Below are 19,500 nucleotides of genomic sequence, written 5' to 3'. Positions count from 1 at the left end.
CACCAGCCTTCAGGGAGATTGTTCATTGCTGGTGAAATCTAAGCACTGTGAGCATGTCTGGGTGACTAAGTGAGTCAGTTAAAGTGAGAGAGAATCAGCGGTGAGAATAAGTGACAGTAAGGACGATTATATGTGAGAATAAATGTGAGTGAGTGAGGGAGAATGATAGTGAGTGCAACTGAGTGTAACTGTGTGTGAGAGACTGAGTCACAGTAAGACTGAGTATTGCAGAATGAGTGAGAATGAGTGGCACTGAGTGAAAATGAGTGGGCCTGATTAGAATGAATGAGACCAGGTTAGTCAGAGTGAGACAGTAAACTTAGTGCAAGAAAATGTGAAAGAATCCTTCAAGAAAAAGCTCTTTGGATTTCATGCCAAGGATTATGCCCACCACTTTTAAAGGTCACCAGCCACCAGTGCCAAAGCACCGCCTGGTTGCCCCAGTAAAGTCCTATCACATCTAATGTGTCGGTGTTATTCTGATTTAGTAAACTGCATCTTGGATGCAGCACAAGTAATAAAATGCCCAGCACACGATAAAACATACAGTTTCCCACATCCAGACAATACACTTTCCCCTTTCAAGAAACACTACTTGACTGTCTACTGCTGCAACTACCTCAGCCAGTTCAAAAAGACTGTCTTGGGAGGACAGTTGCCGTTATTGATGCATTTCATCTGCTAAAAGAGTTCCCAGATTGCTCGCAATTCAACAAAGAAAATTAATCAAGCGGACAGGAAGGAAAGTGCCTCGACCGGGAGACGGAGAGCGCCTTTGAAGTAGTCGGGATGGTGACAAGCGCGAGGTTCAGAACACGAGGACCGAATGGAACAAACCAAATAAGCTACTAGTGGGGGGGGGGGGAAGAGGGCACACTGGGCGGATGGAATGAAGCTCACTGTCTAGGTCTCCGAAGCCGAGCACTTCCGAAGTACGATACACAGAGTACAGCGTAAAATACGCAAAGGGATGTGTGTATGTCACTGCCCATGTGGTACAAACCGGAAAAACCAGCTCAGGTTATATAAGCCAAGTAAAACAGGACACTGCCCGGATGATAGAAGATAGGTAAGGCAGCCCAGTGTCCAGATGATACAAAGCAGGTAAAACAGCTCACTGACCAGGTGAAGCAACTCAATAAATACTACATAATTAATAACAAAGAAATAGAATACATATCTTTTAGAAGTTAGTTTTGCCTAATGCTACTCACATGAACCTGCTACACGTGTTAAAAGGGATAATTGCACTTAGAGTATAAATCATTTTATACAAAGGGGAAATTCCTTACGGTGATTGACACTAGACGAACGATTCTCTTTGGATTTTTAAAAGAACAATGGCTTAACGGTAGAACTCAAGTCACAGCGATGGTTTGCTTTGGTGCACAGCTGGGTACATGTCCCAACAATAGCCGTGAAACCTGACAATCATGCCGCGGAGCACTTTCACATGTCCCAACAATAGCCGTGAAACCTGACAATCATGCCGCGGAGCACTTTCACATGTCCTTGCAGACACAGGCACCTTGGAATGAACTCATTTCGCTGGTCCTTAGCTCATGTTGGCCCAGACAAATGTCTGCGTGAGCCGCGTAAAGGGTCGTCTCCGCTTGCTGGCACAGCAAGTCACCCTACAGTCAATTGATTTCAAAGATCTCCAGTTTCGATATTCTGAATTTAAAGGCATTGTATGAAAACTAGAAGACAGGAACACTTTCTGTCAAGATGCAGGACCATTCTGCAGAGAATCAATCGATGAGCAACTACCAAATAATCCTTTTGGAAAGCGTGGGTAAAAAAAAAGCCCGTCTTTGAGCGCCCACAACTCCACTGCTTTATAGTTGCACTTATATGGTGGAAACATGCCTGCACAACAGCGTCCTTACACACTTAAGTAGACACAGCTCCACGCTTTTTGCAATATGGTCGAGCATTCTCTGCCTTACACACATGGCACTAAAACACTACCGATACACTCCAATGGCTGTTCTCAAATGCACCACACATAGTATCATCCACTCAATCACTTCAATAATGAATCTCAAATAAAGGAATCAGTAAAAACTGTTGAAAATAGAACAGACGAGCACGCTGCCTCGCAACTTAGATTAAGGACAAATATCTAATTGGACAATATTGGATTCTTCATATTATTAAAAGAGTCTGAAAAACAAGGAGACTCAATGACATCTTTTACTGTTCTGAATGTGATGGAGCGAAAGGCAAGACTTGAATAAGAATATGGATTTGTGATGATTTGTGAGCAATGATCTGTTTGATTTATGTAGAATGCAGATTTGAACGGTATATGTTGGGAGCATATTTATTTGTTCTGAAGAAGGTAGTGGAAGAATTTTTACATGACCACCGAAACGCATCGATGCTAATTGAACTGCTGGACCCATTGGAACGGGCCTAGATTCAAATAGGGACTGTGTGCAGAAATTGATTGGCCTGTACATACCAAAACTGGGACAGCTTGAAGACAATAGATGATAAGGGATGTCTTTTTTTGTCTCCCCTATGTGTATGGTGTCTTTTTAATGTTTGTGTTTTATTTAATAATGTTCATGTTTTTATTTGTTTATGGGTAGCATGTTGTAATTTTATGGGAATGTGAAAACTTTTTGGGGGATTATTTAATTAAATTAGATTTTTTTTTAACTGATTTCTTTATTTGAGATTCATCATTGGAGTGATTGAGAGGATGATACTGTGTGTGGTGCTTTTGAGAACAGCCATTGGAGAGTAAGGGTGTATCGATTGGTTGTTATTTCCTTCGGGGACTCTTTTTCTTTTTCCTGTGTCACGGTGCCCTATCCCTTTGGGGTGATAGGAGGGCCCTCTCTCAATTTCTTTTGGTACTGAAACATTACCCACATAGTGCACACTGCAGTCACACACTTTTTATTCGCCCACACACTAGCATACTAGTGCTTCAGAGATGTTTTAAGGCATGGGCAAGGTCGGGTCTTGCCCAGGGCTCTGGCCTATCAGGAGGCCCCCCTCATACAGCCAGCACTGTTCTGCATAGCGGCTTGCCCGTATGCCCTTGAAACAATATCTTTTTTATGTGATTACTCATGCTAATCAAGCATTTGCAGTGCAATCCGTCTTGCATTTGCTAGAGTTAGAGCTATTTGCATTGTAAATGACAATGTTTTCTACCCATGTGTTTTGGTTTAGAATGGAGTGGATGTATGAGGTGCGGCGTGGAATCATATGGGTTATGTTGTGGTATGTTATGCAATACTGTGTTGTACTATGTTGTGTTATGTAATGCTACGTTGTATGTTGTGTTATGGTATGCTATGATATGTTGTGTTATGGTATGCTATGTTGTGTTATGCTATGTTACGTTGTGATATGTAATGCTATATTGTGTTATGTTATGTTGTGTTATGCTGTTATGTTATGCTACGTTGTGTTATGCTATGCTATGTTGTGTTATTGTATGCTATGTTATGTTATACTATGTAGTCTTATTTTATGCTATGCAGTGTTATGTTATACTATGTTGTGCTATATTGTGATATGGCATGCTATGTTGTATTGTGTTATGTTGTGTTATTTAATGCTTTATGTTGTGTGATATTGTGTTATGTTATACTATGCTACATTGTTATACTGTGTTATGTAATGCTATGCTGTGTTATGCTGTGTTATGTAATGTTGTTTTATGTTATGCTATGTTGTGTTGTTATGCTATGTTGTGTTATGTTATGATGTTTTATATTATGTTATGCTACGTTGTGTTGTTATGCAATGTTGTGTTATATTGTGTTATAGTATGCTATGCTTTGCGTCAGCTGAATCGACAGGAAACTCAATCAGCCAAGTTAGGATGGAATAAACACCAGGCAGCCAGATAGCATGCACTTTATTTTTTGTTTATTTTGTGAACCTCTGTAACACACTCAAGGACCCCCAAGAGCAGTATACAAGAGGCGCAACAGCATAAAAAGTATACCGAATAAAGAGGCTTATCTTATTTTCACGAGGGTGGATGGAAAGTTATGAGTGCATTGTATCCATACAAAATATTCTGACTAAACAGGTAGGATTTATACAACAAGTTCACGCTGTTATCCCTGTTCACGCCGTGAGCTCTATGACTGCTATGCAGCAAGAAGCAGCAAGACGAAAGAAAAAAATTGTTAGCCTGTGCTGAAGTATATCGGCAATCGTGCAATTATCTATGTAACAGGGACAGTTTGTGAGGCGTGACAAAAACAGCCTCAAAGCTGGACACACGTAAAGCATTTACCAATGATATCAAGTGAGTCCTGAAAGGCAAGCCCACAAAAGAGTGAAAGTGATGGGCGTGAGGGGGGCTTGGTTAAAAGCCCACAATACTAACGATAGGTGACAGCGCTTGCACGCTTGACCTAAAAAAGAACACACACTTTAAAGCCAATGGGCCTGGAGTTGAGTGATTTGTTTGTTTTGTCATGGCTTTTGCAAAACTGTATGGTTGAGAATACATCCAGGCCCCACATCTATGTCCTAATAACCTACAAAAACAGCTAAAATAAAAAATGTTTTTGGATCTCAAAAAGTACAGGTTAACATAGTAGTCCAAGGCACTTAGGGGAACCACTCTGTGTGGATGTGCTCCTTGTGAAACCACAGAATGTTGTCATTCACAGTGAAGTCCGCCAGTGGCTAAAGTATACAATATAAAAATACACTGTTCCACTAGGAATCATTTGAAAACAGTTTTGACCTTCAACAAGAATCTTCTACGTATGCCATCCTTGTTATCAATATACAATAAATGCAATACAGACTAAGAGACTGATTGGAGTGGTTTATATGGTCTACATATCATAAATACATAACATATGACAGTTCAAGCATAAAGGAGGTGCTCTGTGTCATGGTGCAGTGCAATGGAAAAGACAGTGGACCAGTAAATTCTAAACACAGCACACAAATCCAAACCACTAGGACATGGTTACATTGGGATCAAGACAAAATAATGGTCCAAGATCACATTGAGTCCAGCAATGAATGAAATGGTTAGGCTGAAGAAATCAATACTTTGTCCCATCTTAGGGGGTCATTACAACATTGGTGGTGAGGAGCCAAGATGGTGGCCAGGACGGACGCCTGAAGCGTGCGCTCCGTCCAGGGCTCACCAAACTCATCCTGTAGGGCGTCCCCCGGGTCCACGCTGGCACATCGGGAGCGGAGAACTGCCCGGGGTGGGACGGAGCATCAAGCAGGGGCCAGTCACTGCCCCAAACGTGGCTGCGGAGCTGAGGATAGTCCGCATGGCCGAGGGTCGCGAGTCGCGGACCCAGACCTAAACGCAGCTGCGACGGTGAGAAGCAGCGTGGCGGGTTTGACCGCGCCCCCGCCCGGCGTCGCCCGTGCCGCCTGGCTTCCCTCGTAGCTGCGGGAGCCGGGGGGCTGTGGAAGCGGCGACCTACTCACGCTCCGCTGGCCAAAGCTCGACCGGCGGGGGTCGAGGCCCGAGAGCGGCGCACGGCGCTCCCACAGCCCGATAAAAAAACAGCGAGGGGCTGAGGTGGGTGCCCAGGACGGGGCCACAACACTGCAGCGCTGCATCGTACTGAGCAGCGGCGGTGGGAGAAAGTGCCCCTTCACTGGGTTGTTTGGACACTCCAGCCCGCGATCCAAGTGTACTGCGTCTTGCGGGCTGAAAAAGGAGCCGGGAACAGTGAAGCAGAATAACACACCGAGGTGAGGAGGAGGCTTGTTGGGGGACGCTTGAAATACGTGGGGGGTCGCCACCGGGCCCCGGACCCCCCCCTCGCTTCACCACTCCAACGGACGACCAGCGCCCTTAAAATGGCGACACGCAGTGCTCGAGCCCAGGAGGTGGCCCAGGACCAGAGTGCACCACAGGGGCCCCATTGACCTTGCCCTGACAGTCAGCTCCATACCGGTGTTCGGCCCGGCCCGAAAACGTGGGAGCCACACCGGGGCACCCGCCAACTGCCCGTGGGACACAAGAAACTAGCCGTCCTGCGTTCCCGAGGGTCTATACCAGCATCCACGGGAGCCGACGTGGATCCCGCCTGAGGGCCAGACGCCCGCTCCCCCTCTCAGCCTCGCCCTGGTGCGCTTCCCTCCTCCGCCTCCAGCCGTACCCCCTCTCTACCCTGGGAGCGCTGCCACAACCGGACTCCGCTGGTATTCCTGAGGGCACGGGCGCCCTATTACAGCCCAAACAAGACGCACCCCCACTAGGGGTACTACAAACAGCCCCGGAGTGACTCAACGCCGAGGCCGGGGGAAGACACGGCGGCCGCCGCACCGCGCAGAGAGTACACAGCCACACGCACTGGTCATTTAAAGCAAAGAATAAGCTCCTACTTGGCTCCACTAGCCAGTCCCACACCCCAAGAGTTAAAAGCACACGCTACACTGAGGGCAGTAGACAAAAGTCCAGCCCGCCGAGTTGACAGCGCCAAATAGAGCGATTTAACATCTCACAAGGTAATTCCCGGACAGCCACAATGGCCGGCAGGGCCAAGTCATCGAAGAACCCGGACCGCAATACTCATGGAACAACACCTAATGACCAGCAGACCAACCCGTCCCTACAGTCTTTAGAAAACACTCTCATGTCGCATTCTGCCCAGTTCGAGAAAGTATTACAGGCGATTATGGACACTAAGGGGGTCATTAGCCGCCCGCCAAGCAGTAACTGCCATGCGGCCGCCAATGCGGCCACACTCCCGCGGCCCCCATTACGACATTCTCGCTGGGCCGGCGGGCGCAAACCAAGTTTGCGCCCGCCAGCCCAGCGGGGATGAGGCCACAACATAGGAGCCGGCTCCTAATGGAGCCGGCGGTGTTGCGGCCGTGCGACGGGTGCAGTTGCACCCGTCGCGCTTTTCACTGTCTGCCAAGCAGACAGTGAAAAGCTGGCCGGGGCCCTGTTAGGGGGCCCCTGTGCTGCCCATGCCAGTGGCATGGGCAGTGCAGGGGGCCCCAGGACACCCCTTACCGCCAGCCTCTTCCTGGCGGTGCAAACCGCCAGAAACAGGCTGGCGGTAGGGGTGTCATAATCCCCAGGGCAGCGCTGCTTGCAGTGCTGCCCTGGCGGATTATCACCGCCGGGGCTAAAAAGGCGGGAAACTGCCGGCCCCGGCGGTGCGACCGCGGCGCTACCGCCGCGGTCTTAATAAGGGCCTCCGTACCGCCAGCCTGTTGGCGGTACGGACGCTACATTACCCCTGGCGGTCGGACCCCTAAATCCTCTCTGGAAAACAGAATAGATGCAGTTTCACAAGACCTGAATCCTTTACGTGTGGACCACCGAAATTTAGCCGAAAGAGTGAAAATGGCCGAAGAAGAACTCACCGTCCTAACCCCAGTGGCTCAAGGCAACCAAAAACAGATTCAGCGCATAGACGCAGAACTGAAAGTGCTCTGGAGGAGATCGGAAGAAATGGAGAGCAGGGCGCGCCGCAACAACGTACGATTCCTGGGATTTCCAGAAAGTATGCAGCAGTCAGAATCGGAAATTCCCCTGGAGCAATGGCTCATCAAGGAGGTGCTAAACGGAGCTCCATCCAAATTCTTCTCCGTGGAACGGGCGTATAGAATTCAGGGTAGACCCCCAACCCCCGGCCAGCTGCCTAGACCACTGATCGCTAGATTCCTAAACCACAGGGACCGGGACGCAATATTACAACAATTCCGCAACAGAGGCCCATTCAAGTACGAGGATTCGACTATTAACGCATACCCGGACTTCACACAGGAGGTGCAAAATCAACGCAACTAATATGTTAAAATAAAACAACGCCTGCGTGAACACAACATAAAGTACGCCTTGCTTTTTCCCGCGAAACTAAGTGTGGTAGCAGAGGACCGCATCCACATATTCACCACCCCGGAGGATGCTTGGACATAGCTGCACGCCAAGGGCTTTGCTCGCCGACGGGAAGAAGCGGAAGGAGATGAGGAATGGCAAACCTCTACCCCAAGGAGGCGGTCCAAGAGGCGCGCTAGGGGCCAACCTAACGACCTGCAAGCAGCAGAAGAAAGAGCAAGAGTGCTGAAAGAGACGCTCTTACGCATGCAAAGCAATTTCGCGACCGCTAGGAAGCCCCCTGAGATGGACTCGGACTCTGACACGGCCAGCTCCACATCCACAATAACAGGAGAACTGGGCGGGCTGCGGGTCACCCCCAGGTCAGCAGATGAACTTTAATCGCACACATCTACTCCGCTGACCCGCCGGCTCCGGCGCAGCCTGAACTCGGAGAGCCACTGGGATATCGGGAGCGCCTCCGGGGCCCAGAGGAAATGCGCCTCCAGCAACGAGTATCTTTGGTATAAATGTAAAGCTACCTGACGGGGGCGCGCAGGGGTGGGTGGCGGGTGGCACTGGGGCGGAGGGCGGAATAGACTCACATCCCGGGGGAGCCCAATGGTATCAGCATACTAAGTCTGCGGAAAGATGTGAACCCCTCATAAGAGCCACATCTGGTAGATATGATAACTCCATCACGGAAATCCAATCGGATACGGGTTATTTCACATGTTTATGGGTTCAGTAGTTTCACACAAGTTGTAAGTAGTGTTGGGGATCCAATTGGGGAGGGTGGGGTTAGTAGTTTAGCAAAAATGCACGTGCCGGAATCACTCAAAACACAAAGTGTACAGCTGCACCTGCTACTTTTAACAAATAGTACTGTCAGAGGATATCAAAAGAGATTTGTGGCTGTGTATAGACGGTGCGCACATCCAAGGTTTCTATTGTCCTGAATGTTGGAAGTTCATGATGGTGTGTCTAATTAGACAGAAGGAAATGCTCAAGTGGTAGTGCACCCAGCCACAGGGTGCGGTAAACTGTCACCTGAAGGTCACAGTCCATGTAAGAGAAGAAAACACCACGGCACATCCCAGGATCAAGGTGAGAAAATTTTATTCATTGGTGTTAAATCAGGGTGGAAATCCTCTGATATCATGAAATGCACTGGATACGTAGTATGGAAGCACTGTACAATTTTCATGTTTGTGAAAAAACAGCCGACACATGTTTCGTCATCCTTGACTTTTTCAAGGCTTGTAGTATACAAACTAAATGGTTAATCTTGATACAATTCCAAGAAATCTGAACCGTACAGCATAGTGTAAAAGTTGTAGTATAAATGTAGTTCAATGCCCGAGACCACGTCTGGGACGACGCCATACACACACGGCTTACACACATCATGGACACCTTGAAGACTTACCATGGTCTCGGGCATTGAACTACATTTATACTACAACTTGTACACTATGCTGTACGGTTCAGATTTCTTGGAATTGTATCAAGATTAACCATTTAGTTCGTATACTACAAGCCTTGAAAAAGTCAAGGATGACGAAACACGTGTCGGCTGTTTTTTCACAAACATGAAAATTGTACAGTGCTTCCATACTACGTATCCAGTGCATTTCATGCTATCAGAGGATTTCCACCCTGATTTAACACCAATGAATAAAATTTTCTCACCTTGATCCTGGGATGTGCCGTGGTGTTTTCTTCCAGTACTGTCAGAGGGGCAGTGACCAGGTGGGCCAATCTCAAGTGTCAGTACTCAAGAACAGAGAATTATCCCCATACCCCTGCATGGCGCCTCACGGGAGATATAACAAAAAACAGTATGTTATAGTAACATGGAATGTAAGGGGCTTGGGAGCGTCGAGCAAGCGGACCAGAGTACACGCACACCTTAGGCGACTAGGAGTGCATATAGCCATCTTACAAGAGACGCACATGCTAGAAGCTGACTTACGAGAGCTGCGCGCGAAATGGGGAGGTCAACTGATAGGCACCGTGTACTCAGCCTTTGCGAGGCGGGTACTGGTCTGGATAGCAGCGGGAGTCCCATTCCTCTTATCGGCACATAAAATAGACCAAGGAGGCAGATACGTGGTAGTGGAGGGTAGTCTGGACGGCAGACAATTAGCTGTAGTTGGTATATACGCCCCAAATAGCGGGGTTGCGGGCTTCCTGGACACCCACACACCCACATTACTGTCCAACCCAATGGTACCGGCCCTCTGGGGCGGGGAATTTAATAGCACACCTACCGCAACATTGGACAGATCCCATGCCCAAGTGAGCTCGATGGCAAATAGGAAAACCCCTGGCCCCCTGCAGGTATGGGCAAGTGATATGGGTCTGCACGACATATGGCGTTTTGGGCACCCACAACAGAGGGAATACTCATTCTACTCAGCACCACATAACACCCATACTAGAATAGATATAATATGGGGCACCCGGGATATAGGAGCACTAGTCAGAGAGTCAGAATACCTAGCGCAGACACTGTCGGATCATGCACCACTGAGAGAAACACTGAATTGGGGTAGGGCACGTCAGGCGATTCCCACTTGGCGGTTCCAAGTGGAAGCGTTACAAGATCAGGCATTTGCCGAAGCACTGAAATCCACTATAAGGCACTACTGGGAGACAAATGCCATGACAGCAACAACTTGTGCGATAGAGTGGGATGCCCACAAAGTAGTGGTCCGCGGAGTATGCATATCCTCCACATGGGGAGTAAGACGCACCCTGCAGGCGGAAATTGGAAAATTAGAGAAGGAGCTCAGAACAGCAGAAATAGTAGCAGCGCTAGGGGAAATCCCCCATACTGTCCTAAAGGATAGGCGCTTAAAATACAACGACGCTGACAGCAAACTCCGCTGTCACGATTATAACTATCATCTAATAAGGCTGCAAACAGAAGGGGATAGATCGAGCAGAATGCTGGCGTGGCTGCTCCGAGAGGACAGACAGCATTCCCCAATAGGGGCCATACACGTGGGTCCACACGCTATGGTTACCACACAAACTGAGATAAACGCGGCGTTTAGAGATTATTACTCAAACTTGTATACCAAACGCACCTCATGCACTGCTCCACAACTTGAGGCTTTCCTCGCTGGCTTTCTCCTGCCACAGCTGTCACAAACCGACAGGGAAATAATCGAAGCTCCCATGACATTGGCAGAAATAGAAATAGCTCTAGCACAGATGCCCAGAAATAAAGCGCCTGGAACAGATGGGCTCCCGTTGGAATATTAAACTACCTATTTACCCTGCCTAAAGCCTCACCTGCTGAAGGTGTTTGAAGAAGCATGGACTAACGAACGCCTGCCTACATCCCAGAGAGAAGCCATGATAGTGGTGCTCCCCAAACAGGGTCGCGACCCCACGGATGTTAAATCCTGTAGACCACTATCGCTTCTAAACTTAGACTGCAAAATACTAGGCAAAATACTAGCAAATAGACTAGCACCCCTCATGCACTCCTTGGTACATGCCGACCAGAATGGCTTTATACCAAGGCGTAACACCTTTTTAAATATCCGCAGATTACTGAGCATAATGGGAGACACTCCCCCAGATGCATATGAAGAAATGGTGCTCTCACTGGATATTGAAAAGGCATTTGACACACTCGAGTGGGACTTCCTTCTGGCCACTATGACCCGCATGGGGATAGGCCCCAATTGTATACCCTGGGTCCGAACACTGTACTCCAGCCCACAAGCAAGGGTGAAGACTGGCGGGGTGATCTCCAACAGCTTCTCGATCTCCCGGGGCACGAGACAGGGCTGCCCCCTATCGCCGCTATTGTTCGCTATAGCAATGGAACCACTAGTGGCAAGAGTGCGCCTCATGGAACGTGATTGGGGAATAGTCAGGAACGGGTTCCACCACACGATCTCGCTATATGCAGATGATGCCCTAATATATATCCGGAAAAGCTGTGAGGTTGTTCCCTTAGTAATATCCTTACTTGCCGAGTTTGGAGGCCTATCAGGCTTAGTTGTAAACTGGGAAAAGTCATGTGCGTTCCCTTTAGTAAAGTGGCCACCTGAAAGACTGGGTGCCCCTCCGCTGGGGCACTCTAGTGTGTGGGGATTGGGGCTGTTAAAGGGTTCTAACGTTGATAAATGTTCTAGTAGATCCTGTTGCTGATAATTGTACAAATTGTATCACATATTTGAAATATAAAACCAATAAAAAGGTTTAACAAAAAAAAAATTACAACATTGGCGGTAAAAGCTGCTTACCGCCGTGCAGAAGACCGCCAATACACCGCCGCGGCCGCGGAATTCCGCCACAGCTATTATGACCCACATCTCGAAATCCGCCAAAACTCAGGCACCCACACAAGTCCGCCACACCAAAGGTCAGTGATAAACTGGCGAAAACAAAACCTCCACCGTCACGCCAACAGAAACACGCCCATGCTATCACGACCCACGAATCCACGCTCAAAATACACACACATCTCCAAAACACCGCCACATTGGACAATTCAAAATACACACATCTGATACACATACAAACACCACTCCCACACACCAAACACAATATAAAACACACACCCACATCACCCACAAACCCATACGACCACAAATTAGAGACGAAGGCGACAGAGAGATAGCACAGCAATAGGCAACCCGACCACACAGAGGCACACAACACCATCACCCACACAACATCCACGCACAAAATACCACACACCACTACACATCACCACACTCATCACCACATACACCCCACACACATCACCTACACCACCCCATGGCACGCCAAAGACACCCCAGGTTTTCGGAGGAGGAGCTCAGGGTTATGGTGGAGGAAATCGTACGGGGAGAGCCACAGCTATTTGGATCACAGGTGCAGCACACCTCTATAGCTAGGAAGATGGAGCTATGGCGGAGAATCGTCGACAGGGTCAACGCAGTGGGACAGCACCCAAGAAATCGGGAGGACATCAGGAAGAGGTGGAACGACCTACGGGGGAAGGTGCGTTCAGTGGTCTCCAGGCACAACATCGCGATTCAGCGGACTGGCGGCGGACCCCCACCTCCTCCCTCACAACTAACAACATGGGAGGAACAGGTCTTGACCATTATGCATCCAGAGGGCCTCGGAGGAGTCGGTGGACGAATGGACACTTGTAAGTCTAATCTTAACTATCATATTCCCCACCCTACCTGCATGCTATCACACACCCCCACCCTCACCCCCTCCCCTATCACTCCAACTCCTCACTAATGTACGAATAACACAAACCACCGATCCCAACACCAAGCTCTGCATGACACAACAAAGCATGGAAAGCCATCACTAAAGCATGCCCACTGCACATACCCATAACACCCCCCAACCATCACCACACAAGCCCCCACACAGGAATCCTAGCACAGGGGTACACGCTCACCCACCTATTGCACACCATGACACACACAGATGCAATAATCATGCTTTTACACCCCTGCAGGACCACTACCCAACGTCACCAGACAGGAGGGTCCAGACATCTCCACCACACCCACAGAAGAGGCCCACAGTGATGACAGCAGCTCTGGCCAACTGGATCCAGATGACCAGCCCGGACCATCGTGGGCCTCGGGACAGTCGGTTTCCCTCACACAGGCACAGCCCAACACTGACCTTCCACCCTCTGGTAACACCAGCACAGCACCCACCCAGCGGGCCCATACCTCCGTCCCCAGGACACGTCAATCAGCTGTGTGTCCACCACTACAGGGAACCCAGGATAACCCACCACCCCAACAACAACAGGGACCTGGGGGTAGTGGCAGTGGGCACACGGTCCAGGGGACGGAGGCACAGGAACACAGGGGAACTGGGAGGGCTGCTGTGCGACAGGGGGCGGACAGGCCAAGGGAACCCACTCTCCACGAGGCCCTCTCCTCCATCATGGGAGCATACCACCACTCCCAGGAGACGATGGCTACAGTCCTGGCCACGTTTCAGGAGACCCAGCGCCTGCAGGAGCAACAGTATTTGGGCTTCAGGAAGGAACTCAGAACCATCAGCTCCGCCCTGGGCACCATCGTAGGGGTGCTGAAGGACATACAGAACACCATGAGGGACACCGTGGCACTCCAAGGGGCCCCTGACACTAGCCTGGACGATGAACTATCCACCACCTCTGCCGGCGCTAGTGGACAGGATGCCCCACCACAGGACCACCACACCAGCACCCCACCCCCTGCAGACGGAGAACCACCCCGCAAGCGGTCCCTGAGATCCAGGAACAGGACAGAGCATGATGGCAAGACCGCCGCCAAGAAATGAGTCCACCCTGATTGTCATCCCACTGTCCCACTTTGTAACCCTGTCCATATTGGAACTGCCCCAGCTCTACTTCCTATGCCCATATGGGCAGTGCACCTGTGAGACTAATAGACTGGCCATGGACATTCCTCCACCATCACCCATCACCATTTTACCACCCCCTCCCATATTTAGCACTTCAATAAACACCCTTGAACCACAAAACAATCTGGAGTCAGTGTTTTCGAAAATATGTATTAGCTATAACAATGACAAAATCATTTCACAATAGTAATGTCAACATACCTATGTCACACATCACAAGTCCATGAAGGATGCAAGCAGATGACACACGTTGGTAACCACACCTGTGAAACCGTAATGGAAATGTACAACTCAGTTACCAAATACTGGTTGAAATTGACAGACAGGATAGAGGTAGAAGTGTGAAAGTAAAAGTATTAGTAAAGAAAGTGTTCTCACCTGTGTGTCACTGAAAATATTGCTGTATGACTGAGTCCCTGTTGTCAATGTCTTCTTCCTCTGCTTCCTCCTCATCACTGTCCACAGGCTCCACAGCTGCCACAACACCGTCATCTGGACCATCCTCCTGCAGAAAAGGCACCTGGAGTCACAAAGCAAGATTGTGAAGCATAGAGCAGGCGATGATGATCTGGCACACCTTCCTTGGTGAGTAGAATAGGGAACCACCTGTCATATGGAGGCACCTGAACCTGGCCTTCAGGAGGCCGAAGGTGCGTTCGATCACCCTCCTAGTCCGCCCATGGGCCTCATTGTAGCGTTCCTCTGCCCTGGTCCTGGGATTCCTCACTGGGGTCAATAGCCATGACAGGTTGGGGTAACCAGAGTCCCCTAATAGCCACACACGGTGCCTCTGGAGTTGACCCATCACATAAGGGATGCTGCTATTCCGCAGGATGTAGGCGTCATGCACAGAGCCAGGGAACATAGCATTTACATGGGAGATGTACTGGTCTGCCAAACATACCATCTGTACATTCATGGAATGATAACTCTTCCGGTTCCTGTACACCTGTTCACTCCTGTGGGGTGGGACCAGAGCTACATGGGTCCCATCAATGGCACCTATGATGTTAGGGATATGTCCCAGGGCATAGAAGTCACCTTTAACTGTAGCCAAATCCTCCACCTGAGAGAAAACGATGTAGCTCCTCATGTGTTTCAGCAGGGCAGACAACACTCGTGACAACACGTTGGAAAACATAGGCTGGGACATCCCTGATGCCATGGCCACTGTTGTTTGAAATGACCCACTTGCCAGAAAATGGAGCACTGATAGCACCTGCACTTGAGGGGGGATTCCTGTGGGATGGCGGATTGGTGACATCAGATCTGGCTCCAACTGGGTACACAGTTCCTGGATTGTGGCACGGTCAAACCTGTAGGTGATGATTAAATGTCGCTCCTCCATTGTCAAAAGGTCCACCAGCGGTCGGTACACCGGAGGATTCCGCCATCACCTCACGTGCCTAGGAAGGACAAAAGCAACCATAGAGTCAAGCAATTCAGAGGTATATACCCACAGCAACCCAGAACACGAAACAAATTCCAAAAAGTTGTATGTATGTGTGTTGAGTCCAGGCCTATGTGTGACGCAGTTGGTAATTAGGCCATGTGGGCCCCTGAAATGGCGGCTGCCTGACCTCTAAAGTGGAACAATGGGATGTGAGGTAACTGCGCTGGCGTACACCGTCGCGGTAGGCGGTCGAAGACCGCGGCGCAATGCTGCATTGGTTAAGATTGGACCCTATGGGTCCCAGGAGCCAATGACGAAGTGCGCCGGCGGTGATGATACGCACCGCCGCGGACATCACCACCGCGGACGTGCCCGCCATTTTCTATCTGTTCAATCACTCGATACCTGATCTTCGACAGGAGGGGACCTACACTGCAAGTGCTGCTGTGACCTCGGTCTGGAAGAGACAATGGCACGTGCGTCTGGGGAAAGGGCCCCTGCCTTCACTGCACAGGAGTTGGAGAAGCTCGTGGACGGGGTCCTCCCCCAGTACACACTACTCTACAGTCCTCCAGACCAACAGGTGAGTACATAGGGTGCAAGTTGTATGGGCTATGCCTGGGTGGAGAGGGCTGGATGTAAGTAGGAAGGGGGCAGAGTTATGCGAGCAGGAAGGACTGTGAATGCATGTGCCACATGGCAAGGGTAGGGATGTGGGCCACTCACTTTGATGGTGCAGTTGGTAATGACTTCTCTTCTTCCCCTGTACATGTCATGTAAGTCAGCGCCCACCAGAAGAAGGATATTTGGCGTGCCATTACCAAGGACGTCTGGACCCTGGGGGTCCACCAGAGACGGAGCACCCACTGCCGTAAAAGATGGGAGGACATTCGCCGCTGGAGCAAGAAGACGGCGGAGGCACAGCTGGGGATGGCCACCCAACATGGGAGGGTTGCCCGTCGAACCATGACCCCCCTGATGTTCCGGATCCTGGCGGTGGCCTACCCTAAGTTGGATGGGTGCATGAGTGCATCACAGCAGACACAAGGGGGTGAGTACACTCACATTCTCATGACTTTGCGCGCAGTGGAGGGGTCTGGGTGGGGGAGGAGGGCTGTGGGTTTCCCTAGGCCAGGGCGAGTTCCGTAGGCTAGGCCCCTCCGTAATGCAGGCAATGTGCCACCCCACCCCACCTCTGTAGAGTGCCAAAAACAGGTATATATGCCCCTGTGTCATCTATGTGGGCAGATGACACTCATAGGCAAGTAGGCCATATCCCAGGAACTGCATCTGTAGAGGCCAAGAGCACGGCGTAGTGCAGGGGGCAGCCGTGTCTGTATTGTCCGCCAATGGTAGCGGTAAGCCATGCACTCAACCTGTCTTTCTTCTGTTTCCCCACCCCTTTTTGTGCTCTCCCTGTTCTATTGTGCATCAGCATCATCAGGCGGAGGTACAGGGGCAGCGGAGCACGAGGGGGCTGCGTCCCACATGGCCATGGAGGGCCACACCACAGACTCCGAATACACCAGTGGGACGGAGGGCGAGGGGAGCTTCACGGCGGTCAGCGGATCAGCAAACAGCGACACGGACTCGTCCTCCGATGGGAGCTCCCTTGTGGTGGCAGCACCATCTGTGCCCCCCACTTCTACAGGTACACCCGCCACCCCCCCTCCTACGAGCACCGCCCGCCCAGCAGCCCCTCAGCCTTCGCCCCGTGCCCGCTCATCCAGGAGGGTGGGCATCACCTTCGCCCCAGGCACCTCAGCCCCTGCCCCTGTCACCCCTGCTGCCCTCAGTGAGGAGGCCATTGACCTCCTCTGGTCACTCACTGTTGGGCAGTCTACCATTGTGAATGCCATCCAGGGTGTAGAGAGGGAGTTGCAACACACCAATGCATTCCTGGAGGGCATTCATTCTGGTCAGGCTGCCCATCATCGAACCCTGCAATCTCTGGCCTCAGCACTGATGGCAGCCATTGTCCCTGTGTCTAGCCTCCTCCCTCCAACTTCCTCCACCCAGACCCAATCCCCTGTACCTCAACCTATCCCAAGCACACCATCAGACCAGCCTGCACACACCTCAACACACAAGGGCAGCTCAGGCAAACATAGGCACCACACATCCCACAGGCACTCACACAGGCATCACCCACATACAGACACAGCAACATCCACTGCCTCCACTGTGTCCCCCTCCTCGTCGTCTCCCTCCTCCCTCCCAGTGTCATCTACACTCTCACCTGCATGCACTACCACAACAGCCACTAGGACTCGCACCAGAACACCCAGCACCACACCCCGCTCACCTGCACTCACCACCCCCAATACCATTTACACATCCCCTGTGTCCTCTCCCAGTGTGTCTGTGACGCCCCCTCACAAAGTACAAAAACACGGGCACACACCCACCCAACAGCCATCCACCTCACGACAGCCTCCAGAACATGCACCTGCACCCAAATCACCAAAAGTTACACCTCCTACAACCACCTCCTCTTCCTCCACTCCCAGATCCCCTTCAGCTACCCGTCCCAGTGTTCATCAGAAACTTTTCCTGAGCAACCTTGACCTCTGTCCCATCACCCCCCCTCCAATTCATAGGTCCCGTAGTAGCACCTCAGCCAAAAAGATTCCTTTACCAGTGGTGCCTGTTCGAGGTATGTGGAGTGCACCGGGCACCAGGGCAGCCAGTGTGACACGGAGCCAAATCACTGCCCGTCCACCCCCTGTGAAGCACCAGAAGTTGGACAGTGCCCGACGGGAGAGGGGGAAGACACTTGCCGGCAAAGCCACCCACAAGGGTCCCGGGGGGAGTCTCGAGTCAGCTGTGACTCCTCCCAAGGTGGTGAAGGGGCAGAAGAAGTCTCCAAAGTCTGGGAAGAGCAGCACGGCGGAGAAGGCCGCCATCTTCCCCGCTGCCCAAGACGCCATCGCCAGCGCCATCGTCACTGGTCAGGAGACCACCGCCGGAGTCAGTGCCCAGGAGGGCCCCGGCAGCCACAGCCCCGCTGGGCAATGAGGGACCGCCATGGCACACACCGCTGCACAGGTCAGAGACAGCAAAGTCAAGCACCGCTGAACAGGGCAAGCACCACTGAACAGGGCAAAGACCGCCATGGACAGCACCGCTGAACAGGGCAAGCAGCGCTGAACAGGTCAGAGACCGCTGAACAGGGCAAGCACCACTGAACAGGGCAAAGACCGCCATGGCAAGCACCGCTGCACAGGGCAAGCACCGCCATGGCAAGCACCGCTGCACAGGGCAAGCACCGCTGAACAGGGCAAAGACCGCCATGGCAAGCACCGCTGAACAGGGCAAGCACCGCCAACTGAAGCACCGCTAGCCCATGAGTGGCAGGGGCAGTGACGCAACAGGGACAGTCACGGGGTGAGTGATGCACTCTAGGCACCAGTCCCCCTCCAGAACTAGTGGAGACATGCATCCACTCCATCTATCCTGCACAGGATGAAGCACTCTGGGCACCAGTCCCCCTCCAGAACCAGTGGAGACATGCATCCACTCCATCTATCCTGCACAGGATGAAGCACTCTGGGCACCAGTTCCCCTCCAGAACCAGTGGAGACATGCATCCACTCCATCTATCCTGCACAGGATGAAGCACTCTGGCCACCAGTCCCCCTCCAGAACCAGTGGAGACTGTTATCCACTTGAGAGACTGTGGCCTTGTACTCCCCAGGATGGCACAGTGGGCAAACCACCCACTGTAGAGACTTGTGAGACTGTGGCTTTGCACTCCCCAGGATGGTACAGTGGGCAAACCACCCACTGTAGAGACTTGAGAGACTGTGGCATTGCACTCCCCAGGATACATCAATGGGCATGGAGCCCCGTCGTGGATCTGGCGTGGTGCAGTCATACGGCTGAGGTGCCCCCCCTTCCCTTCCCCCTGTGGTGC

The 19,500-nt window shown here is 51.1% G+C and overlaps 1 protein-coding gene across 4 annotated transcripts in view; it reads right to left on the bottom strand.

The window, feature by feature from the left end:
* Positions 1-19,500, bottom strand: part of TSPAN4 (tetraspanin 4) — a 2,368,794-nt gene that overhangs the window by 1,985,230 nt on the left and 364,064 nt on the right. The window lies entirely within an intron of this gene.

This window comes from Pleurodeles waltl, chromosome 3_1 (genome assembly GCF_031143425.1).
Source record: "Pleurodeles waltl isolate 20211129_DDA chromosome 3_1, aPleWal1.hap1.20221129, whole genome shotgun sequence".
Taxonomy (NCBI): Eukaryota; Metazoa; Chordata; class Amphibia; order Caudata; family Salamandridae; genus Pleurodeles; species Pleurodeles waltl.
This window is presented reverse-complemented; position numbering and strand designations above follow the sequence as displayed.